Source organism: Anomaloglossus baeobatrachus, unplaced genomic scaffold, assembly GCF_048569485.1.
Source record: "Anomaloglossus baeobatrachus isolate aAnoBae1 unplaced genomic scaffold, aAnoBae1.hap1 Scaffold_536, whole genome shotgun sequence".
NCBI lineage: Eukaryota > Metazoa > Chordata > Amphibia > Anura > Aromobatidae > Anomaloglossus > Anomaloglossus baeobatrachus.
Window position 1 is genome coordinate 158153 of NW_027444733.1, and position 27687 is coordinate 185839.

General features: G+C 46.1%; 17 non-coding genes across 17 annotated transcripts; all 17 read right to left on the minus strand.

Annotated features, from left to right (window-relative positions):
• Window positions 1-875: 875 nt before the first annotated feature.
• Window positions 876-1066, minus strand: LOC142283322 (U2 spliceosomal RNA). The gene has a single exon (XR_012744993.1). It is a non-coding gene; the product is annotated as a U2 spliceosomal RNA (small nuclear RNA).
• Window positions 1067-2453: 1387 nt separating this feature from the next.
• Window positions 2454-2644, minus strand: LOC142283323 (U2 spliceosomal RNA). The gene has a single exon (XR_012744994.1). It is a non-coding gene; the product is annotated as a U2 spliceosomal RNA (small nuclear RNA).
• A 1387-nt stretch (window positions 2645-4031) lies between these two features.
• On the minus strand, window positions 4032-4222 carry LOC142283324 (U2 spliceosomal RNA). Its single transcript, XR_012744995.1, has one exon. It is a non-coding gene; the product is annotated as a U2 spliceosomal RNA (small nuclear RNA).
• Window positions 4223-5609: 1387 nt separating this feature from the next.
• LOC142283325 (U2 spliceosomal RNA) lies at window positions 5610-5800 on the minus strand. Its single transcript, XR_012744996.1, has one exon. It is a non-coding gene; the product is annotated as a U2 spliceosomal RNA (small nuclear RNA).
• Window positions 5801-7187: 1387 nt separating this feature from the next.
• Window positions 7188-7378, minus strand: LOC142283326 (U2 spliceosomal RNA). The gene has a single exon (XR_012744997.1). It is a non-coding gene; the product is annotated as a U2 spliceosomal RNA (small nuclear RNA).
• Window positions 7379-8765: 1387 nt separating this feature from the next.
• LOC142283327 (U2 spliceosomal RNA) lies at window positions 8766-8956 on the minus strand. Its single transcript, XR_012744998.1, has one exon. It is a non-coding gene; the product is annotated as a U2 spliceosomal RNA (small nuclear RNA).
• A 1387-nt stretch (window positions 8957-10343) lies between these two features.
• LOC142283328 (U2 spliceosomal RNA) lies at window positions 10344-10534 on the minus strand. Its single transcript, XR_012744999.1, has one exon. It is a non-coding gene; the product is annotated as a U2 spliceosomal RNA (small nuclear RNA).
• A 1387-nt stretch (window positions 10535-11921) lies between these two features.
• Window positions 11922-12112, minus strand: LOC142283330 (U2 spliceosomal RNA). The gene has a single exon (XR_012745001.1). It is a non-coding gene; the product is annotated as a U2 spliceosomal RNA (small nuclear RNA).
• A 1387-nt stretch (window positions 12113-13499) lies between these two features.
• Window positions 13500-13690, minus strand: LOC142283331 (U2 spliceosomal RNA). The gene has a single exon (XR_012745002.1). It is a non-coding gene; the product is annotated as a U2 spliceosomal RNA (small nuclear RNA).
• A 1387-nt stretch (window positions 13691-15077) lies between these two features.
• On the minus strand, window positions 15078-15268 carry LOC142283332 (U2 spliceosomal RNA). The gene has a single exon (XR_012745003.1). It is a non-coding gene; the product is annotated as a U2 spliceosomal RNA (small nuclear RNA).
• Window positions 15269-16655: 1387 nt separating this feature from the next.
• LOC142283334 (U2 spliceosomal RNA) lies at window positions 16656-16846 on the minus strand. The gene has a single exon (XR_012745004.1). It is a non-coding gene; the product is annotated as a U2 spliceosomal RNA (small nuclear RNA).
• A 1387-nt stretch (window positions 16847-18233) lies between these two features.
• Window positions 18234-18424, minus strand: LOC142283335 (U2 spliceosomal RNA). The gene has a single exon (XR_012745005.1). It is a non-coding gene; the product is annotated as a U2 spliceosomal RNA (small nuclear RNA).
• A 1387-nt stretch (window positions 18425-19811) lies between these two features.
• On the minus strand, window positions 19812-20002 carry LOC142283336 (U2 spliceosomal RNA). Its single transcript, XR_012745006.1, has one exon. It is a non-coding gene; the product is annotated as a U2 spliceosomal RNA (small nuclear RNA).
• Window positions 20003-21389: 1387 nt separating this feature from the next.
• Window positions 21390-21580, minus strand: LOC142283337 (U2 spliceosomal RNA). Its single transcript, XR_012745007.1, has one exon. It is a non-coding gene; the product is annotated as a U2 spliceosomal RNA (small nuclear RNA).
• A 1387-nt stretch (window positions 21581-22967) lies between these two features.
• LOC142283287 (U2 spliceosomal RNA) lies at window positions 22968-23158 on the minus strand. The gene has a single exon (XR_012744961.1). It is a non-coding gene; the product is annotated as a U2 spliceosomal RNA (small nuclear RNA).
• A 1387-nt stretch (window positions 23159-24545) lies between these two features.
• On the minus strand, window positions 24546-24736 carry LOC142283338 (U2 spliceosomal RNA). Its single transcript, XR_012745008.1, has one exon. It is a non-coding gene; the product is annotated as a U2 spliceosomal RNA (small nuclear RNA).
• A 1387-nt stretch (window positions 24737-26123) lies between these two features.
• On the minus strand, window positions 26124-26314 carry LOC142283339 (U2 spliceosomal RNA). Its single transcript, XR_012745009.1, has one exon. It is a non-coding gene; the product is annotated as a U2 spliceosomal RNA (small nuclear RNA).
• Window positions 26315-27687: the final 1373 nt, after the last annotated feature.

The window sequence follows — 27687 nt, forward strand, 5'->3', positions numbered from 1 at the left end:
TCTGCGCAGCTTGTTTTCTAGGCAGCAGCGCTATTGTGATGTCATCGGGGGGCATTGTGACAAGCCGCCAGTGTTCCGTCTCTTCATGTTGTGCACAGTTCAAACGGAAAATACATCAACAGGCAGACTACAGAAAAGCTTACTATCAAAGGTTAGAGGGGGGCTTTCTCAGAGGGCTTTTTACAGTTTTTCTATTCCCAATTAGCCGTTTAAGTGTACTTATTGAAAGTAGTAATTCTTTCATAGGCCGCCCTTTCTTAGTATTTGACGTTCCTTATATTGCGGTATGAGGCTTCGCAGTAGGTTGCAAACATTCATCACCCATGACTGTCCCCAATTGAGCTCAGAAGCTCAATGTCTATCATGACCTCTCTTTTAGAATGTCCAAGAGCAAGCAAACTATTCCTCCAGGAGAGGGCGCCAACAGACTACTAAAGAGATCATCATTACTCAAAGAAAACCCCAAAAACCAATGCATGATAGGAATAAACAGGTAACTTTCTTTGGAGTGGAAGCGGAGAGATCGCACCAGATGCCAATTCTAGATCTTATCACACCTGTGGTCACTGCAGCAGCAGGTGAATCCACTTTGTCCAAAAGGGATCTATTCCATTCAATTGCAAATGATCTAGATAAGACAGAGAACTGCAGCACGGGGACATAGCCGAGTTGGTCAGGTTGAGTGGTGATGAGTTTGCTATTTGGATGAATAAAGAAAGTCAAAAGTGTGAAAGATAAAAAACAAAAGGAGGAAGTGTGAAAAGTGAATGGGCCAAATTGAGGTGCATATGAAGACGTATGCTTTCTTCCAATTCATTAAATCGGGCTAATATGAATCAGGTGAATTGAGTTCTGCTTTTGGAAACTGGGTTAAGAAGGGGTGCACCGTTCCTGGAGGTACTGCAATACCAGGTCAATGCGTGGAGTGGACAGAGCAAGCTCTTTTTCCATCTCCCTGTTCTAAAAATCCATTTAATATATGGTCCCCAGATAGGGGACGTATCAGATATTAAACTGATAAGAACAGATACTACACTTGATCTTAGCCAAAAGGCCGAGAAGCGATAACCAGAATTGGTTTGGGCCTCGAGTGGCACCCTGGCCTATGCCGGACACATCTTAGGGAGAGAGAGCGAGAGGGAGACAAACCCACGCCTACACAAGACATTTTGTCACCCAAGCCAACCCTTGAAAAGGCTGCTTTGCAGAGCAAAAACAAGAAGAATGGTGCGTTTTGCAGCCGCCGCCCACTGCAATGAATCTGAATAACTCCTCCTTTAGGGCGCAAGCAACTCCCCTCCCCCTTGCAGTCTTTCCAATTCACGATACAAAAAGACGGACAGGACAGGTTGCCTGACTTTCCGTCACTGCCACCCTTTGCCATCCTTACCCGTAGAAAGCCCTTTCATCATCCCCAAACCCTAATCTTTTCCCTTTCCTTCCCAGCCCCCAAACCCTGCCCTCTGTACCTTTCTCACCACCCGCTTCCCTTCTCCTGTCATCCCCCTACCACCCGGGAAAAAAAGAGATTGCCCCCTCCTTCCACTAGCCCACCCTCCCACCCAAAGAACAACTTCTTCTGCGCAGCTTGTTTTCTAGGCAGCAGCGCTATTGTGATGTCATCGGGGGGCATTGTGACAAGCCGCCAGTGTTCCGTCTCTTCATGTTGTGCACAGTTCAAACGGAAAATACATCAACAGGCAGACTACAGAAAAGCTTACTATCAAAGGTTAGAGGGGGGCTTTCTCAGAGGGCTTTTTACAGTTTTTCTATTCCCAATTAGCCGTTTAAGTGTACTTATTGAAAGTAGTAATTCTTTCATAGGCCGCCCTTTCTTAGTATTTGACGTTCCTTATATTGCGGTATGAGGCTTCGCAGTAGGTTGCAAACATTCATCACCCATGACTGTCCCCAATTGAGCTCAGAAGCTCAATGTCTATCATGACCTCTCTTTTAGAATGTCCAAGAGCAAGCAAACTATTCCTCCAGGAGAGGGCGCCAACAGACTACTAAAGAGATCATCATTACTCAAAGAAAACCCCAAAAACCAATGCATGATAGGAATAAACAGGTAACTTTCTTTGGAGTGGAAGCGGAGAGATCGCACCAGATGCCAATTCTAGATCTTATCACACCTGTGGTCACTGCAGCAGCAGGTGAATCCACTTTGTCCAAAAGGGATCTATTCCATTCAATTGCAAATGATCTAGATAAGACAGAGAACTGCAGCACGGGGACATAGCCGAGTTGGTCAGGTTGAGTGGTGATGAGTTTGCTATTTGGATGAATAAAGAAAGTCAAAAGTGTGAAAGATAAAAAACAAAAGGAGGAAGTGTGAAAAGTGAATGGGCCAAATTGAGGTGCATATGAAGACGTATGCTTTCTTCCAATTCATTAAATCGGGCTAATATGAATCAGGTGAATTGAGTTCTGCTTTTGGAAACTGGGTTAAGAAGGGGTGCACCGTTCCTGGAGGTACTGCAATACCAGGTCAATGCGTGGAGTGGACAGAGCAAGCTCTTTTTCCATCTCCCTGTTCTAAAAATCCATTTAATATATGGTCCCCAGATAGGGGACGTATCAGATATTAAACTGATAAGAACAGATACTACACTTGATCTTAGCCAAAAGGCCGAGAAGCGATAACCAGAATTGGTTTGGGCCTCGAGTGGCACCCTGGCCTATGCCGGACACATCTTAGGGAGAGAGAGCGAGAGGGAGACAAACCCACGCCTACACAAGACATTTTGTCACCCAAGCCAACCCTTGAAAAGGCTGCTTTGCAGAGCAAAAACAAGAAGAATGGTGCGTTTTGCAGCCGCCGCCCACTGCAATGAATCTGAATAACTCCTCCTTTAGGGCGCAAGCAACTCCCCTCCCCCTTGCAGTCTTTCCAATTCACGATACAAAAAGACGGACAGGACAGGTTGCCTGACTTTCCGTCACTGCCACCCTTTGCCATCCTTACCTGTAGAAAGCCCTTTCATCATCCCCAAACCCTAATCTTTTCCCTTTCCTTCCCAGCCCCCAAACCCTGCCCTCTGTACCTTTCTCACCACCCGCTTCCCTTCTCCTGTCATCCCCCTACCACCCGGGAAAAAAAGAGATTGCCCCCTCCTTCCACTAGCCCACCCTCCCACCCAAAGAACAACTTCTTCTGCGCAGCTTGTTTTCTAGGCAGCAGCGCTATTGTGATGTCATCGGGGGGCATTGTGACAAGCCGCCAGTGTTCCGTCTCTTCATGTTGTGCACAGTTCAAACGGAAAATACATCAACAGGCAGACTACAGAAAAGCTTACTATCAAAGGTTAGAGGGGGGCTTTCTCAGAGGGCTTTTTACAGTTTTTCTATTCCCAATTAGCCGTTTAAGTGTACTTATTGAAAGTAGTAATTCTTTCATAGGCCGCCCTTTCTTAGTATTTGACGTTCCTTATATTGCGGTATGAGGCTTCGCAGTAGGTTGCAAACATTCATCACCCATGACTGTCCCCAATTGAGCTCAGAAGCTCAATGTCTATCATGACCTCTCTTTTAGAATGTCCAAGAGCAAGCAAACTATTCCTCCAGGAGAGGGCGCCAACAGACTACTAAAGAGATCATCATTACTCAAAGAAAACCCCAAAAACCAATGCATGATAGGAATAAACAGGTAACTTTCTTTGGAGTGGAAGCGGAGAGATCGCACCAGATGCCAATTCTAGATCTTATCACACCTGTGGTCACTGCAGCAGCAGGTGAATCCACTTTGTCCAAAAGGGATCTATTCCATTCAATTGCAAATGATCTAGATAAGACAGAGAACTGCAGCACGGGGACATAGCCGAGTTGGTCAGGTTGAGTGGTGATGAGTTTGCTATTTGGATGAATAAAGAAAGTCAAAAGTGTGAAAGATAAAAAACAAAAGGAGGAAGTGTGAAAAGTGAATGGGCCAAATTGAGGTGCATATGAAGACGTATGCTTTCTTCCAATTCATTAAATCGGGCTAATATGAATCAGGTGAATTGAGTTCTGCTTTTGGAAACTGGGTTAAGAAGGGGTGCACCGTTCCTGGAGGTACTGCAATACCAGGTCAATGCGTGGAGTGGACAGAGCAAGCTCTTTTTCCATCTCCCTGTTCTAAAAATCCATTTAATATATGGTCCCCAGATAGGGGACGTATCAGATATTAAACTGATAAGAACAGATACTACACTTGATCTTAGCCAAAAGGCCGAGAAGCGATAACCAGAATTGGTTTGGGCCTCGAGTGGCACCCTGGCCTATGCCGGACACATCTTAGGGAGAGAGAGCGAGAGGGAGACAAACCCACGCCTACACAAGACATTTTGTCACCCAAGCCAACCCTTGAAAAGGCTGCTTTGCAGAGCAAAAACAAGAAGAATGGTGCGTTTTGCAGCCGCCGCCCACTGCAATGAATCTGAATAACTCCTCCTTTAGGGCGCAAGCAACTCCCCTCCCCCTTGCAGTCTTTCCAATTCACGATACAAAAAGACGGACAGGACAGGTTGCCTGACTTTCCGTCACTGCCACCCTTTGCCATCCTTACCCGTAGAAAGCCCTTTCATCATCCCCAAACCCTAATCTTTTCCCTTTCCTTCCCAGCCCCCAAACCCTGCCCTCTGTACCTTTCTCACCACCCGCTTCCCTTCTCCTGTCATCCCCCTACCACCCGGGAAAAAAAGAGATTGCCCCCTCCTTCCACTAGCCCACCCTCCCACCCAAAGAACAACTTCTTCTGCGCAGCTTGTTTTCTAGGCAGCAGCGCTATTGTGATGTCATCGGGGGGCATTGTGACAAGCCGCCAGTGTTCCGTCTCTTCATGTTGTGCACAGTTCAAACGGAAAATACATCAACAGGCAGACTACAGAAAAGCTTACTATCAAAGGTTAGAGGGGGGCTTTCTCAGAGGGCTTTTTACAGTTTTTCTATTCCCAATTAGCCGTTTAAGTGTACTTATTGAAAGTAGTAATTCTTTCATAGGCCGCCCTTTCTTAGTATTTGACGTTCCTTATATTGCGGTATGAGGCTTCGCAGTAGGTTGCAAACATTCATCACCCATGACTGTCCCCAATTGAGCTCAGAAGCTCAATGTCTATCATGACCTCTCTTTTAGAATGTCCAAGAGCAAGCAAACTATTCCTCCAGGAGAGGGCGCCAACAGACTACTAAAGAGATCATCATTACTCAAAGAAAACCCCAAAAACCAATGCATGATAGGAATAAACAGGTAACTTTCTTTGGAGTGGAAGCGGAGAGATCGCACCAGATGCCAATTCTAGATCTTATCACACCTGTGGTCACTGCAGCAGCAGGTGAATCCACTTTGTCCAAAAGGGATCTATTCCATTCAATTGCAAATGATCTAGATAAGACAGAGAACTGCAGCACGGGGACATAGCCGAGTTGGTCAGGTTGAGTGGTGATGAGTTTGCTATTTGGATGAATAAAGAAAGTCAAAAGTGTGAAAGATAAAAAACAAAAGGAGGAAGTGTGAAAAGTGAATGGGCCAAATTGAGGTGCATATGAAGACGTATGCTTTCTTCCAATTCATTAAATCGGGCTAATATGAATCAGGTGAATTGAGTTCTGCTTTTGGAAACTGGGTTAAGAAGGGGTGCACCGTTCCTGGAGGTACTGCAATACCAGGTCAATGCGTGGAGTGGACAGAGCAAGCTCTTTTTCCATCTCCCTGTTCTAAAAATCCATTTAATATATGGTCCCCAGATAGGGGACGTATCAGATATTAAACTGATAAGAACAGATACTACACTTGATCTTAGCCAAAAGGCCGAGAAGCGATAACCAGAATTGGTTTGGGCCTCGAGTGGCACCCTGGCCTATGCCGGACACATCTTAGGGAGAGAGAGCGAGAGGGAGACAAACCCACGCCTACACAAGACATTTTGTCACCCAAGCCAACCCTTGAAAAGGCTGCTTTGCAGAGCAAAAACAAGAAGAATGGTGCGTTTTGCAGCCGCCGCCCACTGCAATGAATCTGAATAACTCCTCCTTTAGGGCGCAAGCAACTCCCCTCCCCCTTGCAGTCTTTCCAATTCACGATACAAAAAGACGGACAGGACAGGTTGCCTGACTTTCCGTCACTGCCACCCTTTGCCATCCTTACCCGTAGAAAGCCCTTTCATCATCCCCAAACCCTAATCTTTTCCCTTTCCTTCCCAGCCCCCAAACCCTGCCCTCTGTACCTTTCTCACCACCCGCTTCCCTTCTCCTGTCATCCCCCTACCACCCGGGAAAAAAAGAGATTGCCCCCTCCTTCCACTAGCCCACCCTCCCACCCAAAGAACAACTTCTTCTGCGCAGCTTGTTTTCTAGGCAGCAGCGCTATTGTGATGTCATCGGGGGGCATTGTGACAAGCCGCCAGTGTTCCGTCTCTTCATGTTGTGCACAGTTCAAACGGAAAATACATCAACAGGCAGACTACAGAAAAGCTTACTATCAAAGGTTAGAGGGGGGCTTTCTCAGAGGGCTTTTTACAGTTTTTCTATTCCCAATTAGCCGTTTAAGTGTACTTATTGAAAGTAGTAATTCTTTCATAGGCCGCCCTTTCTTAGTATTTGACGTTCCTTATATTGCGGTATGAGGCTTCGCAGTAGGTTGCAAACATTCATCACCCATGACTGTCCCCAATTGAGCTCAGAAGCTCAATGTCTATCATGACCTCTCTTTTAGAATGTCCAAGAGCAAGCAAACTATTCCTCCAGGAGAGGGCGCCAACAGACTACTAAAGAGATCATCATTACTCAAAGAAAACCCCAAAAACCAATGCATGATAGGAATAAACAGGTAACTTTCTTTGGAGTGGAAGCGGAGAGATCGCACCAGATGCCAATTCTAGATCTTATCACACCTGTGGTCACTGCAGCAGCAGGTGAATCCACTTTGTCCAAAAGGGATCTATTCCATTCAATTGCAAATGATCTAGATAAGACAGAGAACTGCAGCACGGGGACATAGCCGAGTTGGTCAGGTTGAGTGGTGATGAGTTTGCTATTTGGATGAATAAAGAAAGTCAAAAGTGTGAAAGATAAAAAACAAAAGGAGGAAGTGTGAAAAGTGAATGGGCCAAATTGAGGTGCATATGAAGACGTATGCTTTCTTCCAATTCATTAAATCGGGCTAATATGAATCAGGTGAATTGAGTTCTGCTTTTGGAAACTGGGTTAAGAAGGGGTGCACCGTTCCTGGAGGTACTGCAATACCAGGTCAATGCGTGGAGTGGACAGAGCAAGCTCTTTTTCCATCTCCCTGTTCTAAAAATCCATTTAATATATGGTCCCCAGATAGGGGACGTATCAGATATTAAACTGATAAGAACAGATACTACACTTGATCTTAGCCAAAAGGCCGAGAAGCGATAACCAGAATTGGTTTGGGCCTCGAGTGGCACCCTGGCCTATGCCGGACACATCTTAGGGAGAGAGAGCGAGAGGGAGACAAACCCACGCCTACACAAGACATTTTGTCACCCAAGCCAACCCTTGAAAAGGCTGCTTTGCAGAGCAAAAACAAGAAGAATGGTGCGTTTTGCAGCCGCCGCCCACTGCAATGAATCTGAATAACTCCTCCTTTAGGGCGCAAGCAACTCCCCTCCCCCTTGCAGTCTTTCCAATTCACGATACAAAAAGACGGACAGGACAGGTTGCCTGACTTTCCGTCACTGCCACCCTTTGCCATCCTTACCCGTAGAAAGCCCTTTCATCATCCCCAAACCCTAATCTTTTCCCTTTCCTTCCCAGCCCCCAAACCCTGCCCTCTGTACCTTTCTCACCACCCGCTTCCCTTCTCCTGTCATCCCCCTACCACCCGGGAAAAAAAGAGATTGCCCCCTCCTTCCACTAGCCCACCCTCCCACCCAAAGAACAACTTCTTCTGCGCAGCTTGTTTTCTAGGCAGCAGCGCTATTGTGATGTCATCGGGGGGCATTGTGACAAGCCGCCAGTGTTCCGTCTCTTCATGTTGTGCACAGTTCAAACGGAAAATACATCAACAGGCAGACTACAGAAAAGCTTACTATCAAAGGTTAGAGGGGGGCTTTCTCAGAGGGCTTTTTACAGTTTTTCTATTCCCAATTAGCCGTTTAAGTGTACTTATTGAAAGTAGTAATTCTTTCATAGGCCGCCCTTTCTTAGTATTTGACGTTCCTTATATTGCGGTATGAGGCTTCGCAGTAGGTTGCAAACATTCATCACCCATGACTGTCCCCAATTGAGCTCAGAAGCTCAATGTCTATCATGACCTCTCTTTTAGAATGTCCAAGAGCAAGCAAACTATTCCTCCAGGAGAGGGCGCCAACAGACTACTAAAGAGATCATCATTACTCAAAGAAAACCCCAAAAACCAATGCATGATAGGAATAAACAGGTAACTTTCTTTGGAGTGGAAGCGGAGAGATCGCACCAGATGCCAATTCTAGATCTTATCACACCTGTGGTCACTGCAGCAGCAGGTGAATCCACTTTGTCCAAAAGGGATCTATTCCATTCAATTGCAAATGATCTAGATAAGACAGAGAACTGCAGCACGGGGACATAGCCGAGTTGGTCAGGTTGAGTGGTGATGAGTTTGCTATTTGGATGAATACAGAAAGTCAAAAGTGTGAAAGATAAAAAACAAAAGGAGGAAGTGTGAAAAGTGAATGGGCCAAATTGAGGTGCATATGAAGACGTATGCTTTCTTCCAATTCATTAAATCGGGCTAATATGAATCAGGTGAATTGAGTTCTGCTTTTGGAAACTGGGTTAAGAAGGGGTGCACCGTTCCTGGAGGTACTGCAATACCAGGTCAATGCGTGGAGTGGACAGAGCAAGCTCTTTTTCCATCTCCCTGTTCTAAAAATCCATTTAATATATGGTCCCCAGATAGGGGACGTATCAGATATTAAACTGATAAGAACAGATACTACACTTGATCTTAGCCAAAAGGCCGAGAAGCGATAACCAGAATTGGTTTGGGCCTCGAGTGGCACCCTGGCCTATGCCGGACACATCTTAGGGAGAGAGAGCGAGAGGGAGACAAACCCACGCCTACACAAGACATTTTGTCACCCAAGCCAACCCTTGAAAAGGCTGCTTTGCAGAGCAAAAACAAGAAGAATGGTGCGTTTTGCAGCCGCCGCCCACTGCAATGAATCTGAATAACTCCTCCTTTAGGGCGCAAGCAACTCCCCTCCCCCTTGCAGTCTTTCCAATTCACGATACAAAAAGACGGACAGGACAGGTTGCCTGACTTTCCGTCACTGCCACCCTTTGCCATCCTTACCCGTAGAAAGCCCTTTCATCATCCCCAAACCCTAATCTTTTCCCTTTCCTTCCCAGCCCCCAAACCCTGCCCTCTGTACCTTTCTCACCACCCGCTTCCCTTCTCCTGTCATCCCCCTACCACCCGGGAAAAAAAGAGATTGCCCCCTCCTTCCACTAGCCCACCCTCCCACCCAAAGAACAACTTCTTCTGCGCAGCTTGTTTTCTAGGCAGCAGCGCTATTGTGATGTCATCGGGGGGCATTGTGACAAGCCGCCAGTGTTCCGTCTCTTCATGTTGTGCACAGTTCAAACGGAAAATACATCAACAGGCAGACTACAGAAAAGCTTACTATCAAAGGTTAGAGGGGGGCTTTCTCAGAGGGCTTTTTACAGTTTTTCTATTCCCAATTAGCCGTTTAAGTGTACTTATTGAAAGTAGTAATTCTTTCATAGGCCGCCCTTTCTTAGTATTTGACGTTCCTTATATTGCGGTATGAGGCTTCGCAGTAGGTTGCAAACATTCATCACCCATGACTGTCCCCAATTGAGCTCAGAAGCTCAATGTCTATCATGACCTCTCTTTTAGAATGTCCAAGAGCAAGCAAACTATTCCTCCAGGAGAGGGCGCCAACAGACTACTAAAGAGATCATCATTACTCAAAGAAAACCCCAAAAACCAATGCATGATAGGAATAAACAGGTAACTTTCTTTGGAGTGGAAGCGGAGAGATCGCACCAGATGCCAATTCTAGATCTTATCACACCTGTGGTCACTGCAGCAGCAGGTGAATCCACTTTGTCCAAAAGGGATCTATTCCATTCAATTGCAAATGATCTAGATAAGACAGAGAACTGCAGCACGGGGACATAGCCGAGTTGGTCAGGTTGAGTGGTGATGAGTTTGCTATTTGGATGAATAAAGAAAGTCAAAAGTGTGAAAGATAAAAAACAAAAGGAGGAAGTGTGAAAAGTGAATGGGCCAAATTGAGGTGCATATGAAGACGTATGCTTTCTTCCAATTCATTAAATCGGGCTAATATGAATCAGGTGAATTGAGTTCTGCTTTTGGAAACTGGGTTAAGAAGGGGTGCACCGTTCCTGGAGGTACTGCAATACCAGGTCAATGCGTGGAGTGGACAGAGCAAGCTCTTTTTCCATCTCCCTGTTCTAAAAATCCATTTAATATATGGTCCCCAGATAGGGGACGTATCAGATATTAAACTGATAAGAACAGATACTACACTTGATCTTAGCCAAAAGGCCGAGAAGCGATAACCAGAATTGGTTTGGGCCTCGAGTGGCACCCTGGCCTATGCCGGACACATCTTAGGGAGAGAGAGCGAGAGGGAGACAAACCCACGCCTACACAAGACATTTTGTCACCCAAGCCAACCCTTGAAAAGGCTGCTTTGCAGAGCAAAAACAAGAAGAATGGTGCGTTTTGCAGCCGCCGCCCACTGCAATGAATCTGAATAACTCCTCCTTTAGGGCGCAAGCAACTCCCCTCCCCCTTGCAGTCTTTCCAATTCACGATACAAAAAGACGGACAGGACAGGTTGCCTGACTTTCCGTCACTGCCACCCTTTGCCATCCTTACCCGTAGAAAGCCCTTTCATCATCCCCAAACCCTAATCTTTTCCCTTTCCTTCCCAGCCCCCAAACCCTGCCCTCTGTACCTTTCTCACCACCCGCTTCCCTTCTCCTGTCATCCCCCTACCACCCGGGAAAAAAAGAGATTGCCCCCTCCTTCCACTAGCCCACCCTCCCACCCAAAGAACAACTTCTTCTGCGCAGCTTGTTTTCTAGGCAGCAGCGCTATTGTGATGTCATCGGGGGGCATTGTGACAAGCCGCCAGTGTTCCGTCTCTTCATGTTGTGCACAGTTCAAACGGAAAATACATCAACAGGCAGACTACAGAAAAGCTTACTATCAAAGGTTAGAGGGGGGCTTTCTCAGAGGGCTTTTTACAGTTTTTCTATTCCCAATTAGCCGTTTAAGTGTACTTATTGAAAGTAGTAATTCTTTCATAGGCCGCCCTTTCTTAGTATTTGACGTTCCTTATATTGCGGTATGAGGCTTCGCAGTAGGTTGCAAACATTCATCACCCATGACTGTCCCCAATTGAGCTCAGAAGCTCAATGTCTATCATGACCTCTCTTTTAGAATGTCCAAGAGCAAGCAAACTATTCCTCCAGGAGAGGGCGCCAACAGACTACTAAAGAGATCATCATTACTCAAAGAAAACCCCAAAAACCAATGCATGATAGGAATAAACAGGTAACTTTCTTTGGAGTGGAAGCGGAGAGATCGCACCAGATGCCAATTCTAGATCTTATCACACCTGTGGTCACTGCAGCAGCAGGTGAATCCACTTTGTCCAAAAGGGATCTATTCCATTCAATTGCAAATGATCTAGATAAGACAGAGAACTGCAGCACGGGGACATAGCCGAGTTGGTCAGGTTGAGTGGTGATGAGTTTGCTATTTGGATGAATAAAGAAAGTCAAAAGTGTGAAAGATAAAAAACAAAAGGAGGAAGTGTGAAAAGTGAATGGGCCAAATTGAGGTGCATATGAAGACGTATGCTTTCTTCCAATTCATTAAATCGGGCTAATATGAATCAGGTGAATTGAGTTCTGCTTTTGGAAACTGGGTTAAGAAGGGGTGCACCGTTCCTGGAGGTACTGCAATACCAGGTCAATGCGTGGAGTGGACAGAGCAAGCTCTTTTTCCATCTCCCTGTTCTAAAAATCCATTTAATATATGGTCCCCAGATAGGGGACGTATCAGATATTAAACTGATAAGAACAGATACTACACTTGATCTTAGCCAAAAGGCCGAGAAGCGATAACCAGAATTGGTTTGGGCCTCGAGTGGCACCCTGGCCTATGCCGGACACATCTTAGGGAGAGAGAGCGAGAGGGAGACAAACCCACGCCTACACAAGACATTTTGTCACCCAAGCCAACCCTTGAAAAGGCTGCTTTGCAGAGCAAAAACAAGAAGAATGGTGCGTTTTGCAGCCGCCGCCCACTGCAATGAATCTGAATAACTCCTCCTTTAGGGCGCAAGCAACTCCCCTCCCCCTTGCAGTCTTTCCAATTCACGATACAAAAAGACGGACAGGACAGGTTGCCTGACTTTCCGTCACTGCCACCCTTTGCCATCCTTACCCGTAGAAAGCCCTTTCATCATCCCCAAACCCTAATCTTTTCCCTTTCCTTCCCAGCCCCCAAACCCTGCCCTCTGTACCTTTCTCACCACCCGCTTCCCTTCTCCTGTCATCCCCCTACCACCCGGGAAAAAAAGAGATTGCCCCCTCCTTCCACTAGCCCACCCTCCCACCCAAAGAACAACTTCTTCTGCGCAGCTTGTTTTCTAGGCAGCAGCGCTATTGTGATGTCATCGGGGGGCATTGTGACAAGCCGCCAGTGTTCCGTCTCTTCATGTTGTGCACAGTTCAAACGGAAAATACATCAACAGGCAGACTACAGAAAAGCTTACTATCAAAGGTTAGAGGGGGGCTTTCTCAGAGGGCTTTTTACAGTTTTTCTATTCCCAATTAGCCGTTTAAGTGTACTTATTGAAAGTAGTAATTCTTTCATAGGCCGCCCTTTCTTAGTATTTGACGTTCCTTATATTGCGGTATGAGGCTTCGCAGTAGGTTGCAAACATTCATCACCCATGACTGTCCCCAATTGAGCTCAGAAGCTCAATGTCTATCATGACCTCTCTTTTAGAATGTCCAAGAGCAAGCAAACTATTCCTCCAGGAGAGGGCGCCAACAGACTACTAAAGAGATCATCATTACTCAAAGAAAACCCCAAAAACCAATGCATGATAGGAATAAACAGGTAACTTTCTTTGGAGTGGAAGCGGAGAGATCGCACCAGATGCCAATTCTAGATCTTATCACACCTGTGGTCACTGCAGCAGCAGGTGAATCCACTTTGTCCAAAAGGGATCTATTCCATTCAATTGCAAATGATCTAGATAAGACAGAGAACTGCAGCACGGGGACATAGCCGAGTTGGTCAGGTTGAGTGGTGATGAGTTTGCTATTTGGATGAATAAAGAAAGTCAAAAGTGTGAAAGATAAAAAACAAAAGGAGGAAGTGTGAAAAGTGAATGGGCCAAATTGAGGTGCATATGAAGACGTATGCTTTCTTCCAATTCATTAAATCGGGCTAATATGAATCAGGTGAATTGAGTTCTGCTTTTGGAAACTGGGTTAAGAAGGGGTGCACCGTTCCTGGAGGTACTGCAATACCAGGTCAATGCGTGGAGTGGACAGAGCAAGCTCTTTTTCCATCTCCCTGTTCTAAAAATCCATTTAATATATGGTCCCCAGATAGGGGACGTATCAGATATTAAACTGATAAGAACAGATACTACACTTGATCTTAGCCAAAAGGCCGAGAAGCGATAACCAGAATTGGTTTGGGCCTCGAGTGGCACCCTGGCCTATGCCGGACACATCTTAGGGAGAGAGAGCAAGAGGGAGACAAACCCACGCCTACACAAGACATTTTGTCACCCAAGCCAACCCTTGAAAAGGCTGCTTTGCAGAGCAAAAACAAGAAGAATGGTGCGTTTTGCAGCCGCCGCCCACTGCAATGAATCTGAATAACTCCTCCTTTAGGGCGCAAGCAACTCCCCTCCCCCTTGCAGTCTTTCCAATTCACGATACAAAAAGACGGACAGGACAGGTTGCCTGACTTTCCGTCACTGCCACCCTTTGCCATCCTTACCCGTAGAAAGCCCTTTCATCATCCCCAAACCCTAATCTTTTCCCTTTCCTTCCCAGCCCCCAAACCCTGCCCTCTGTACCTTTCTCACCACCCGCTTCCCTTCTCCTGTCATCCCCCTACCACCCGGGAAAAAAAGAGATTGCCCCCTCCTTCCACTAGCCCACCCTCCCACCCAAAGAACAACTTCTTCTGCGCAGCTTGTTTTCTAGGCAGCAGCGCTATTGTGATGTCATCGGGGGGCATTGTGACAAGCCGCCAGTGTTCCGTCTCTTCATGTTGTGCACAGTTCAAACGGAAAATACATCAACAGGCAGACTACAGAAAAGCTTACTATCAAAGGTTAGAGGGGGGCTTTCTCAGAGGGCTTTTTACAGTTTTTCTATTCCCAATTAGCCGTTTAAGTGTACTTATTGAAAGTAGTAATTCTTTCATAGGCCGCCCTTTCTTAGTATTTGACGTTCCTTATATTGCGGTATGAGGCTTCGCAGTAGGTTGCAAACATTCATCACCCATGACTGTCCCCAATTGAGCTCAGAAGCTCAATGTCTATCATGACCTCTCTTTTAGAATGTCCAAGAGCAAGCAAACTATTCCTCCAGGAGAGGGCGCCAACAGACTACTAAAGAGATCATCATTACTCAAAGAAAACCCCAAAAACCAATGCATGATAGGAATAAACAGGTAACTTTCTTTGGAGTGGAAGCGGAGAGATCGCACCAGATGCCAATTCTAGATCTTATCACACCTGTGGTCACTGCAGCAGCAGGTGAATCCACTTTGTCCAAAAGGGATCTATTCCATTCAATTGCAAATGATCTAGATAAGACAGAGAACTGCAGCACGGGGACATAGCCGAGTTGGTCAGGTTGAGTGGTGATGAGTTTGCTATTTGGATGAATAAAGAAAGTCAAAAGTGTGAAAGATAAAAAACAAAAGGAGGAAGTGTGAAAAGTGAATGGGCCAAATTGAGGTGCATATGAAGACGTATGCTTTCTTCCAATTCATTAAATCGGGCTAATATGAATCAGGTGAATTGAGTTCTGCTTTTGGAAACTGGGTTAAGAAGGGGTGCACCGTTCCTGGAGGTACTGCAATACCAGGTCAATGCGTGGAGTGGACAGAGCAAGCTCTTTTTCCATCTCCCTGTTCTAAAAATCCATTTAATATATGGTCCCCAGATAGGGGACGTATCAGATATTAAACTGATAAGAACAGATACTACACTTGATCTTAGCCAAAAGGCCGAGAAGCGATAACCAGAATTGGTTTGGGCCTCGAGTGGCACCCTGGCCTATGCCGGACACATCTTAGGGAGAGAGAGCGAGAGGGAGACAAACCCACGCCTACACAAGACATTTTGTCACCCAAGCCAACCCTTGAAAAGGCTGCTTTGCAGAGCAAAAACAAGAAGAATGGTGCGTTTTGCAGCCGCCGCCCACTGCAATGAATCTGAATAACTCCTCCTTTAGGGCGCAAGCAACTCCCCTCCCCCTTGCAGTCTTTCCAATTCACGATACAAAAAGACGGACAGGACAGGTTGCCTGACTTTCCGTCACTGCCACCCTTTGCCATCCTTACCCGTAGAAAGCCCTTTCATCATCCCCAAACCCTAATCTTTTCCCTTTCCTTCCCAGCCCCCAAACCCTGCCCTCTGTACCTTTCTCACCACCCGCTTCCCTTCTCCTGTCATCCCCCTACCACCCGGGAAAAAAGGAGATTGCCCCCTCCTTCCACTAGCCCACCCTCCCACCCAAAGAACAACTTCTTCTGCGCAGCTTGTTTTCTAGGCAGCAGCGCTATTGTGATGTCATCGGGGGGCATTGTGACAAGCCGCCAGTGTTCCGTCTCTTCATGTTGTGCACAGTTCAAACGGAAAATACATCAACAGGCAGACTACAGAAAAGCTTACTATCAAAGGTTAGAGGGGGGCTTTCTCAGAGGGCTTTTTACAGTTTTTCTATTCCCAATTAGCCGTTTAAGTGTACTTATTGAAAGTAGTAATTCTTTCATAGGCCGCCCTTTCTTAGTATTTGACGTTCCTTATATTGCGGTATGAGGCTTCGCAGTAGGTTGCAAACATTCATCACCCATGACTGTCCCCAATTGAGCTCAGAAGCTCAATGTCTATCATGACCTCTCTTTTAGAATGTCCAAGAGCAAGCAAACTATTCCTCCAGGAGAGGGCGCCAACAGACTACTAAAGAGATCATCATTACTCAAAGAAAACCCCAAAAACCAATGCATGATAGGAATAAACAGGTAACTTTCTTTGGAGTGGAAGCGGAGAGATCGCACCAGATGCCAATTCTAGATCTTATCACACCTGTGGTCACTGCAGCAGCAGGTGAATCCACTTTGTCCAAAAGGGATCTATTCCATTCAATTGCAAATGATCTAGATAAGACAGAGAACTGCAGCACGGGGACATAGCCGAGTTGGTCAGGTTGAGTGGTGATGAGTTTGCTATTTGGATGAATAAAGAAAGTCAAAAGTGTGAAAGATAAAAAACAAAAGGAGGAAGTGTGAAAAGTGAATGGGCCAAATTGAGGTGCATATGAAGACGTATGCTTTCTTCCAATTCATTAAATCGGGCTAATATGAATCAGGTGAATTGAGTTCTGCTTTTGGAAACTGGGTTAAGAAGGGGTGCACCGTTCCTGGAGGTACTGCAATACCAGGTCAATGCGTGGAGTGGACAGAGCAAGCTCTTTTTCCATCTCCCTGTTCTAAAAATCCATTTAATATATGGTCCCCAGATAGGGGACGTATCAGATATTAAACTGATAAGAACAGATACTACACTTGATCTTAGCCAAAAGGCCGAGAAGCGATAACCAGAATTGGTTTGGGCCTCGAGTGGCACCCTGGCCTATGCCGGACACATCTTAGGGAGAGAGAGCGAGAGGGAGACAAACCCACGCCTACACAAGACATTTTGTCACCCAAGCCAACCCTTGAAAAGGCTGCTTTGCAGAGCAAAAACAAGAAGAATGGTGCGTTTTGCAGCCGCCGCCCACTGCAATGAATCTGAATAACTCCTCCTTTAGGGCGCAAGCAACTCCCCTCCCCCTTGCAGTCTTTCCAATTCACGATACAAAAAGACGGACAGGACAGGTTGCCTGACTTTCCGTCACTGCCACCCTTTGCCATCCTTACCCGTAGAAAGCCCTTTCATCATCCCCAAACCCTAATCTTTTCCCTTTCCTTCCCAGCCCCCAAACCCTGCCCTCTGTACCTTTCTCACCACCCGCTTCCCTTCTCCTGTCATCCCCCTACCACCCGGGAAAAAAAGAGATTGCCCCCTCCTTCCACTAGCCCACCCTCCCACCCAAAGAACAACTTCTTCTGCGCAGCTTGTTTTCTAGGCAGCAGCGCTATTGTGATGTCATCGGGGGGCATTGTGACAAGCCGCCAGTGTTCCGTCTCTTCATGTTGTGCACAGTTCAAACGGAAAATACATCAACAGGCAGACTACAGAAAAGCTTACTATCAAAGGTTAGAGGGGGGCTTTCTCAGAGGGCTTTTTACAGTTTTTCTATTCCCAATTAGCCGTTTAAGTGTACTTATTGAAAGTAGTAATTCTTTCATAGGCCGCCCTTTCTTAGTATTTGACGTTCCTTATATTGCGGTATGAGGCTTCGCAGTAGGTTGCAAACATTCATCACCCATGACTGTCCCCAATTGAGCTCAGAAGCTCAATGTCTATCATGACCTCTCTTTTAGAATGTCCAAGAGCAAGCAAACTATTCCTCCAGGAGAGGGCGCCAACAGACTACTAAAGAGATCATCATTACTCAAAGAAAACCCCAAAAACCAATGCATGATAGGAATAAACAGGTAACTTTCTTTGGAGTGGAAGCGGAGAGATCGCACCAGATGCCAATTCTAGATCTTATCACACCTGTGGTCACTGCAGCAGCAGGTGAATCCACTTTGTCCAAAAGGGATCTATTCCATTCAATTGCAAATGATCTAGATAAGACAGAGAACTGCAGCACGGGGACATAGCCGAGTTGGTCAGGTTGAGTGGTGATGAGTTTGCTATTTGGATGAATAAAGAAAGTCAAAAGTGTGAAAGATAAAAAACAAAAGGAGGAAGTGTGAAAAGTGAATGGGCCAAATTGAGGTGCATATGAAGACGTATGCTTTCTTCCAATTCATTAAATCGGGCTAATATGAATCAGGTGAATTGAGTTCTGCTTTTGGAAACTGGGTTAAGAAGGGGTGCACCGTTCCTGGAGGTACTGCAATACCAGGTCAATGCGTGGAGTGGACAGAGCAAGCTCTTTTTCCATCTCCCTGTTCTAAAAATCCATTTAATATATGGTCCCCAGATAGGGGACGTATCAGATATTAAACTGATAAGAACAGATACTACACTTGATCTTAGCCAAAAGGCCGAGAAGCGATAACCAGAATTGGTTTGGGCCTCGAGTGGCACCCTGGCCTATGCCGGACACATCTTAGGGAGAGAGAGCGAGAGGGAGACAAACCCACGCCTACACAAGACATTTTGTCACCCAAGCCAACCCTTGAAAAGGCTGCTTTGCAGAGCAAAAACAAGAAGAATGGTGCGTTTTGCAGCCGCCGCCCACTGCAATGAATCTGAATAACTCCTCCTTTAGGGCGCAAGCAACTCCCCTCCCCCTTGCAGTCTTTCCAATTCACGATACAAAAAGACGGACAGGACAGGTTGCCTGACTTTCCGTCACTGCCACCCTTTGCCATCCTTACCCGTAGAAAGCCCTTTCATCATCCCCAAACCCTAATCTTTTCCCTTTCCTTCCCAGCCCCCAAACCCTGCCCTCTGTACCTTTCTCACCACCCGCTTCCCTTCTCCTGTCATCCCCCTACCACCCGGGAAAAAAAGAGATTGCCCCCTCCTTCCACTAGCCCACCCTCCCACCCAAAGAACAACTTCTTCTGCGCAGCTTGTTTTCTAGGCAGCAGCGCTATTGTGATGTCATCGGGGGGCATTGTGACAAGCCGCCAGTGTTCCATCTCTTCATGTTGTGCACAGTTCAAACGGAAAATACATCAACAGGCAGACTACAGAAAAGCTTACTATCAAAGGTTAGAGGGGGGCTTTCTCAGAGGGCTTTTTACAGTTTTTCTATTCCCAATTAGCCGTTTAAGTGTACTTATTGAAAGTAGTAATTCTTTCATAGGCCGCCCTTTCTTAGTATTTGACGTTCCTTATATTGCGGTATGAGGCTTCGCAGTAGGTTGCAAACATTCATCACCCATGACTGTCCCCAATTGAGCTCAGAAGCTCAATGTCTATCATGACCTCTCTTTTAGAATGTCCAAGAGCAAGCAAACTATTCCTCCAGGAGAGGGCGCCAACAGACTACTAAAGAGATCATCATTACTCAAAGAAAACCCCAAAAACCAATGCATGATAGGAATAAACAGGTAACTTTCTTTGGAGTGGAAGCGGAGAGATCGCACCAGATGCCAATTCTAGATCTTATCACACCTGTGGTCACTGCAGCAGCAGGTGAATCCACTTTGTCCAAAAGGGATCTATTCCATTCAATTGCAAATGATCTAGATAAGACAGAGAACTGCAGCACGGGGACATAGCCGAGTTGGTCAGGTTGAGTGGTGATGAGTTTGCTATTTGGATGAATAAAGAAAGTCAAAAGTGTGAAAGATAAAAAACAAAAGGAGGAAGTGTGAAAAGTGAATGGGCCAAATTGAGGTGCATATGAAGACGTATGCTTTCTTCCAATTCATTAAATCGGGCTAATATGAATCAGGTGAATTGAGTTCTGCTTTTGGAAACTGGGTTAAGAAGGGGTGCACCGTTCCTGGAGGTACTGCAATACCAGGTCAATGCGTGGAGTGGACAGAGCAAGCTCTTTTTCCATCTCCCTGTTCTAAAAATCCATTTAATATATGGTCCCCAGATAGGGGACGTATCAGATATTAAACTGATAAGAACAGATACTACACTTGATCTTAGCCAAAAGGCCGAGAAGCGATAACCAGAATTGGTTTGGGCCTCGAGTGGCACCCTGGCCTATGCCGGACACATCTTAGGGAGAGAGAGCGAGAGGGAGACAAACCCACGCCTACACAAGACATTTTGTCACCCAAGCCAACCCTTGAAAAGGCTGCTTTGCAGAGCAAAAACAAGAAGAATGGTGCGTTTTGCAGCCGCCGCCCACTGCAATGAATCTGAATAACTCCTCCTTTAGGGCGCAAGCAACTCCCCTCCCCCTTGCAGTCTTTCCAATTCACGATACAAAAAGACGGACAGGACAGGTTGCCTGACTTTCCGTCACTGCCACCCTTTGCCATCCTTACCCGTAGAAAGCCCTTTCATCATCCCCAAACCCTAATCTTTTCCCTTTCCTTCCCAGCCCCCAAACCCTGCCCTCTGTACCTTTCTCACCACCCGCTTCCCTTCTCCTGTCATCCCCCTACCACCCGGGAAAAAAAGAGATTGCCCCCTCCTTCCACTAGCCCACCCTCCCACCCAAAGAACAACTTCTTCTGCGCAGCTTGTTTTCTAGGCAGCAGCGCTATTGTGATGTCATCGGGGGGCATTGTGACAAGCCGCCAGTGTTCCGTCTCTTCATGTTGTGCACAGTTCAAACGGAAAATACATCAACAGGCAGACTACAGAAAAGCTTACTATCAAAGGTTAGAGGGGGGCTTTCTCAGAGGGCTTTTTACAGTTTTTCTATTCCCAATTAGCCGTTTAAGTGTACTTATTGAAAGTAGTAATTCTTTCATAGGCCGCCCTTTCTTAGTATTTGACGTTCCTTATATTGCGGTATGAGGCTTCGCAGTAGGTTGCAAACATTCATCACCCATGACTGTCCCCAATTGAGCTCAGAAGCTCAATGTCTATCATGACCTCTCTTTTAGAATGTCCAAGAGCAAGCAAACTATTCCTCCAGGAGAGGGCGCCAACAGACTACTAAAGAGATCATCATTACTCAAAGAAAACCCCAAAAACCAATGCATGATAGGAATAAACAGGTAACTTTCTTTGGAGTGGAAGCGGAGAGATCGCACCAGATGCCAATTCTAGATCTTATCACACCTGTGGTCACTGCAGCAGCAGGTGAATCCACTTTGTCCAAAAGGGATCTATTCCATTCAATTGCAAATGATCTAGATAAGACAGAGAACTGCAGCACGGGGACATAGCCGAGTTGGTCAGGTTGAGTGGTGATGAGTTTGCTATTTGGATGAATAAAGAAAGTCAAAAGTGTGAAAGATAAAAAACAAAAGGAGGAAGTGTGAAAAGTGAATGGGCCAAATTGAGGTGCATATGAAGACGTATGCTTTCTTCCAATTCATTAAATCGGGCTAATATGAATCAGGTGAATTGAGTTCTGCTTTTGGAAACTGGGTTAAGAAGGGGTGCACCGTTCCTGGAGGTACTGCAATACCAGGTCAATGCGTGGAGTGGACAGAGCAAGCTCTTTTTCCATCTCCCTGTTCTAAAAATCCATTTAATATATGGTCCCCAGATAGGGGACGTATCAGATATTAAACTGATAAGAACAGATACTACACTTGATCTTAGCCAAAAGGCCGAGAAGCGATAACCAGAATTGGTTTGGGCCTCGAGTGGCACCCTGGCCTATGCCGGACACATCTTAGGGAGAGAGAGCGAGAGGGAGACAAACCCACGCCTACACAAGACATTTTGTCACCCAAGCCAACCCTTGAAAAGGCTGCTTTGCAGAGCAAAAACAAGAAGAATGGTGCGTTTTGCAGCCGCCGCCCACTGCAATGAATCTGAATAACTCCTCCTTTAGGGCGCAAGCAACTCCCCTCCCCCTTGCAGTCTTTCCAATTCACGATACAAAAAGACGGACAGGACAGGTTGCCTGACTTTCCGTCACTGCCACCCTTTGCCATCCTTACCCGTAGAAAGCCCTTTCATCATCCCCAAACCCTAATCTTTTCCCTTTCCTTCCCAGCCCCCAAACCCTGCCCTCTGTACCTTTCTCACCACCCGCTTCCCTTCTCCTGTCATCCCCCTACCACCCGGGAAAAAAAGAGATTGCCCCCTCCTTCCACTAGCCCACCCTCCCACCCAAAGAACAACTTCTTCTGCGCAGCTTGTTTTCTAGGCAGCAGCGCTATTGTGATGTCATCGGGGGGCATTGTGACAAGCCGCCAGTGTTCCGTCTCTTCATGTTGTGCACAGTTCAAACGGAAAATACATCAACAGGCAGACTACAGAAAAGCTTACTATCAAAGGTTAGAGGGGGGCTTTCTCAGAGGGCTTTTTACAGTTTTTCTATTCCCAATTAGCCGTTTAAGTGTACTTATTGAAAGTAGTAATTCTTTCATAGGCCGCCCTTTCTTAGTATTTGACGTTCCTTATATTGCGGTATGAGGCTTCGCAGTAGGTTGCAAACATTCATCACCCATGACTGTCCCCAATTGAGCTCAGAAGCTCAATGTCTATCATGACCTCTCTTTTAGAATGTCCAAGAGCAAGCAAACTATTCCTCCAGGAGAGGGCGCCAACAGACTACTAAAGAGATCATCATTACTCAAAGAAAACCCCAAAAACCAATGCATGATAGGAATAAACAGGTAACTTTCTTTGGAGTGGAAGCAGAGAGATCGCACCAGATGCCAATTCTAGATCTTATCACACCTGTGGTCACTGCAGCAGCAGGTGAATCCACTTTGTCCAAAAGGGATCTATTCCATTCAATTGCAAATGATCTAGATAAGACAGAGAACTGCAGCACGGGGACATAGCCGAGTTGGTCAGGTTGAGTGGTGATGAGTTTGCTATTTGGATGAATAAAGAAAGTCAAAAGTGTGAAAGATAAAAAACAAAAGGAGGAAGTGTGAAAAGTGAATGGGCCAAATTGAGGTGCATATGAAGACGTATGCTTTCTTCCAATTCATTAAATCGGGCTAATATGAATCAGGTGAATTGAGTTCTGCTTTTGGAAACTGGGTTAAGAAGGGGTGCACCGTTCCTGGAGGTACTGCAATACCAGGTCAATGCGTGGAGTGGACAGAGCAAGCTCTTTTTCCATCTCCCTGTTCCAAAAATCCATTTAATATATGGTCCCCAGATAGGGGACGTATCAGATATTAAACTGATAAGAACAGATACTACACTTGATCTTAGCCAAAAGGCCGAGAAGCGATAACCAGAATTGGTTTGGGCCTCGAGTGGCACCCTGGCCTATGCCGGACACATCTTAGGGAGAGAGAGCGAGAGGGAGACAAACCCACGCCTACACAAGACATTTTGTCACCCAAGCCAACCCTTGAAAAGGCTGCTTTGCAGAGCAAAAACAAGAAGAATGGTGCGTTTTGCAGCCGCCGCCCACTGCAATGAATCTGAATAACTCCTCCTTTAGGGCGCAAGCAACTCCCCTCCCCCTTGCAGTCTTTCCAATTCACGATACAAAAAGACGGACAGGACAGGTTGCCTGACTTTCCGTCACTGCCACCCTTTGCCATCCTTACCCGTAGAAAGCCCTTTCATCATCCCCAAACCCTAATCTTTTCCCTTTCCTTCCCAGCCCCCAAACCCTGCCCTCTGTACCTTTCTCACCACCCGCTTCCCTTCTCCTGTCATCCCCCTACCACCCGGGAAAAAAAGAGATTGCCCCCTCCTTCCACTAGCCCACCCTCCCACCCAAAGAACAACTTCTTCTGCGCAGCTTGTTTTCTAGGCAGCAGCGCTATTGTGATGTCATCGGGGGGCATTGTGACAAGCCGCCAGTGTTCCGTCTCTTCATGTTGTGCACAGTTCAAACGGAAAATACATCAACAGGCAGACTACAGAAAAGCTTACTATCAAAGGTTAGAGGGGGGCTTTCTCAGAGGGCTTTTTACAGTTTTTCTATTCCCAATTAGCCGTTTAAGTGTACTTATTGAAAGTAGTAATTCTTTCATAGGCCGCCCTTTCTTAGTATTTGACGTTCCTTATATTGCGGTATGAGGCTTCGCAGTAGGTTGCAAACATTCATCACCCATGACTGTCCCCAATTGAGCTCAGAAGCTCAATGTCTATCATGACCTCTCTTTTAGAATGTCCAAGAGCAAGCAAACTATTCCTCCAGGAGAGGGCGCCAACAGACTACTAAAGAGATCATCATTACTCAAAGAAAACCCCAAAAACCAATGCATGATAGGAATAAACAGGTAACTTTCTTTGGAGTGGAAGCGGAGAGATCGCACCAGATGCCAATTCTAGATCTTATCACACCTGTGGTCACTGCAGCAGCAGGTGAATCCACTTTGTCCAAAAGGGATCTATTCCATTCAATTGCAAATGATCTAGATAAGACAGAGAACTGCAGCACGGGGACATAGCCGAGTTGGTCAGGTTGAGTGGTGATGAGTTTGCTATTTGGATGAATAAAGAAAGTCAAAAGTGTGAAAGATAAAAAACAAAAGGAGGAAGTGTGAAAAGTGAATGGGCCAAATTGAGGTGCATATGAAGACGTATGCTTTCTTCCAATTCATTAAATCGGGCTAATATGAATCAGGTGAATTGAGTTCTGCTTTTGGAAACTGGGTTAAGAAGGGGTGCACCGTTCCTGGAGGTACTGCAATACCAGGTCAATGCGTGGAGTGGACAGAGCAAGCTCTTTTTCCATCTCCCTGTTCTAAAAATCCATTTAATATATGGTCCCCAGATAGGGGACGTATCAGATATTAAACTGATAAGAACAGATACTACACTTGATCTTAGCCAAAAGGCCGAGAAGCGATAACCAGAATTGGTTTGGGCCTCGAGTGGCACCCTGGCCTATGCCGGACACATCTTAGGGAGAGAGAGCGAGAGGGAGACAAACCCACGCCTACACAAGACATTTTGTCACCCAAGCCAACCCTTGAAAAGGCTGCTTTGCAGAGCAAAAACAAGAAGAATGGTGCGTTTTGCAGCCGCCGCCCACTGCAATGAATCTGAATAACTCCTCCTTTAGGGCGCAAGCAACTCCCCTCCCCCTTGCAGTCTTTCCAATTCACGATACAAAAAGACGGACAGGACAGGTTGCCTGACTTTCCGTCACTGCCACCCTTTGCCATCCTTACCCGTAGAAAGCCCTTTCATCATCCCCAAACCCTAATCTTTTCCCTTTCCTTCCCAGCCCCCAAACCCTGCCCTCTGTACCTTTCTCACCACCCGCTTCCCTTCTCCTGTCATCCCCCTACCACCCGGGAAAAAAAGAGATTGCCCCCTCCTTCCACTAGCCCACCCTCCCACCCAAAGAACAACTTCTTCTGCGCAGCTTGTTTTCTAGGCAGCAGCGCTATTGTGATGTCATCGGGGGGCATTGTGACAAGCCGCCAGTGTTCCGTCTCTTCATGTTGTGCACAGTTCAAACGGAAAATACATCAACAGGCAGACTACAGAAAAGCTTACTATCAAAGGTTAGAGGGGGGCTTTCTCAGAGGGCTTTTTACAGTTTTTCTATTCCCAATTAGCCGTTTAAGTGTACTTATTGAAAGTAGTAATTCTTTCATAGGCCGCCCTTTCTTAGTATTTGACGTTCCTTATATTGCGGTATGAGGCTTCGCAGTAGGTTGCAAACATTCATCACCCATGACTGTCCCCAATTGAGCTCAGAAGCTCAATGTATATCATGACCTCTCTTTTAGAATGTCCAAGAGCAAGCAAACTATTCCTCCAGGAGAGGGCGCCAACAGACTACTAAAGAGATCATCATTACTCAAAGAAAACCCCAAAAACCAATGCATGATAGGAATAAACAGGTAACTTTCTTTGGAGTGGAAGCGGAGAGATCGCACCAGATGCCAATTCTAGATCTTATCACACCTGTGGTCACTGCAGCAGCAGGTGAATCCACTTTGTCCAAAAGGGATCTATTCCATTCAATTGCAAATGATCTAGATAAGACAGAGAACTGCAGCACGGGGACATAGCCGAGTTGGTCAGGTTGAGTGGTGATGAGTTTGCTATTTGGATGAATAAAGAAAGTCAAAAGTGTGAAAGATAAAAAACAAAAGGAGGAAGTGTGAAAAGTGAATGGGCCAAATTGAGGTGCATATGAAGACGTATGCTTTCTTCCAATTCATTAAATCGGGCTAATATGAATCAGGTGAATTGAGTTCTGCTTTTGGAAACTGGGTTAAGAAGGGGTGCACCGTTCCTGGAGGTACTGCAATACCAGGTCAATGCGTGGAGTGGACAGAGCAAGCTCTTTTTCCATCTCCCTGTTCTAAAAATCCATTTAATATATGGTCCCCAGATAGGGGACGTATCAGATATTAAACTGATAAGAACAGATACTACACTTGATCTTAGCCAAAAGGCCGAGAAGCGATAACCAGAATTGGTTTGGGCCTCGAGTGGCACCCTGGCCTATGCCGGACACATCTTAGGGAGAGAGAGCGAGAGGGAGACAAACCCACGCCTACACAAGACATTTTGTCACCCAAGCCAACCCTTGAAAAGGCTGCTTTGCAGAGCAAAAACAAGAAGAATGGTGCGTTTTGCAGCCGCCGCCCACTGCAATGAATCTGAATAACTCCTCCTTTAGGGCGCAAGCAACTCCCCTCCCCCTTGCAGTCTTTCCAATTCACGATACAAAAAGACGGACAGGACAGGTTGCCTGACTTTCCGTCACTGCCACCCTTTGCCATCCTTACCCGTAGAAAGCCCTTTCATCATCCCCAAACCCTAATCTTTTCCCTTTCCTTCCCAGCCCCCAAACCCTGCCCTCTGTACCTTTCTCACCACCCGCTTCCCTTCTCCTGTCATCCCCCTACCACCCGGGAAAAAAAGAGATTGCCCCCTCCTTCCACTAGCCCACCCTCCCACCCAAAGAACAACTTCTTCTGCGCAGCTTGTTTTCTAGGCAGCAGCGCTATTGTGATGTCATCGGGGGGCATTGTGACAAGCCGCCAGTGTTCCGTCTCTTCATGTTGTGCACAGTTCAAACGGAAAATACATCAACAGGCAGACTACAGAAAAGCTTACTATCAAAGGTTAGAGGGGGGCTTTCTCAGAGGGCTTTTTACAGTTTTTCTATTCCCAATTAGCCGTTTAAGTGTACTTATTGAAAGTAGTAATTCTTTCATAGGCCGCCCTTTCTTAGTATTTGACGTTCCTTATATTGCGGTATGAGGCTTCGCAGTAGGTTGCAAACATTCATCACCCATGACTGTCCCCAATTGAGCTCAGAAGCTCAATGTCTATCATGACCTCTCTTTTAGAATGTCCAAGAGCAAGCAAACTATTCCTCCAGGAGAGGGCGCCAACAGACTACTAAAGAGATCATCATTACTCAAAGAAAACCCCAAAAACCAATGCATGATAGGAATAAACAGGTAACTTTCTTTGGAGTGGAAGCGGAGAGATCGCACCAGATGCCAATTCTAGATCTTATCACACCTGTGGTCACTGCAGCAGCAGGTGAATCCACTTTGTCCAAAAGGGATCTATTCCATTCAATTGCAAATGATCTAGATAAGACAGAGAACTGCAGCACGGGGACATAGCCGAGTTGGTCAGGTTGAGTGGTGATGAGTTTGCTATTTGGATGAATAAAGAAAGTCAAAAGTGTGAAAGATAAAAAACAAAAGGAGGAAGTGTGAAAAGTGAATGGGCCAAATTGAGGTGCATATGAAGACGTATGCTTTCTTCCAATTCATTAAATCGGGCTAATATGAATCAGGTGAATTGAGTTCTGCTTTTG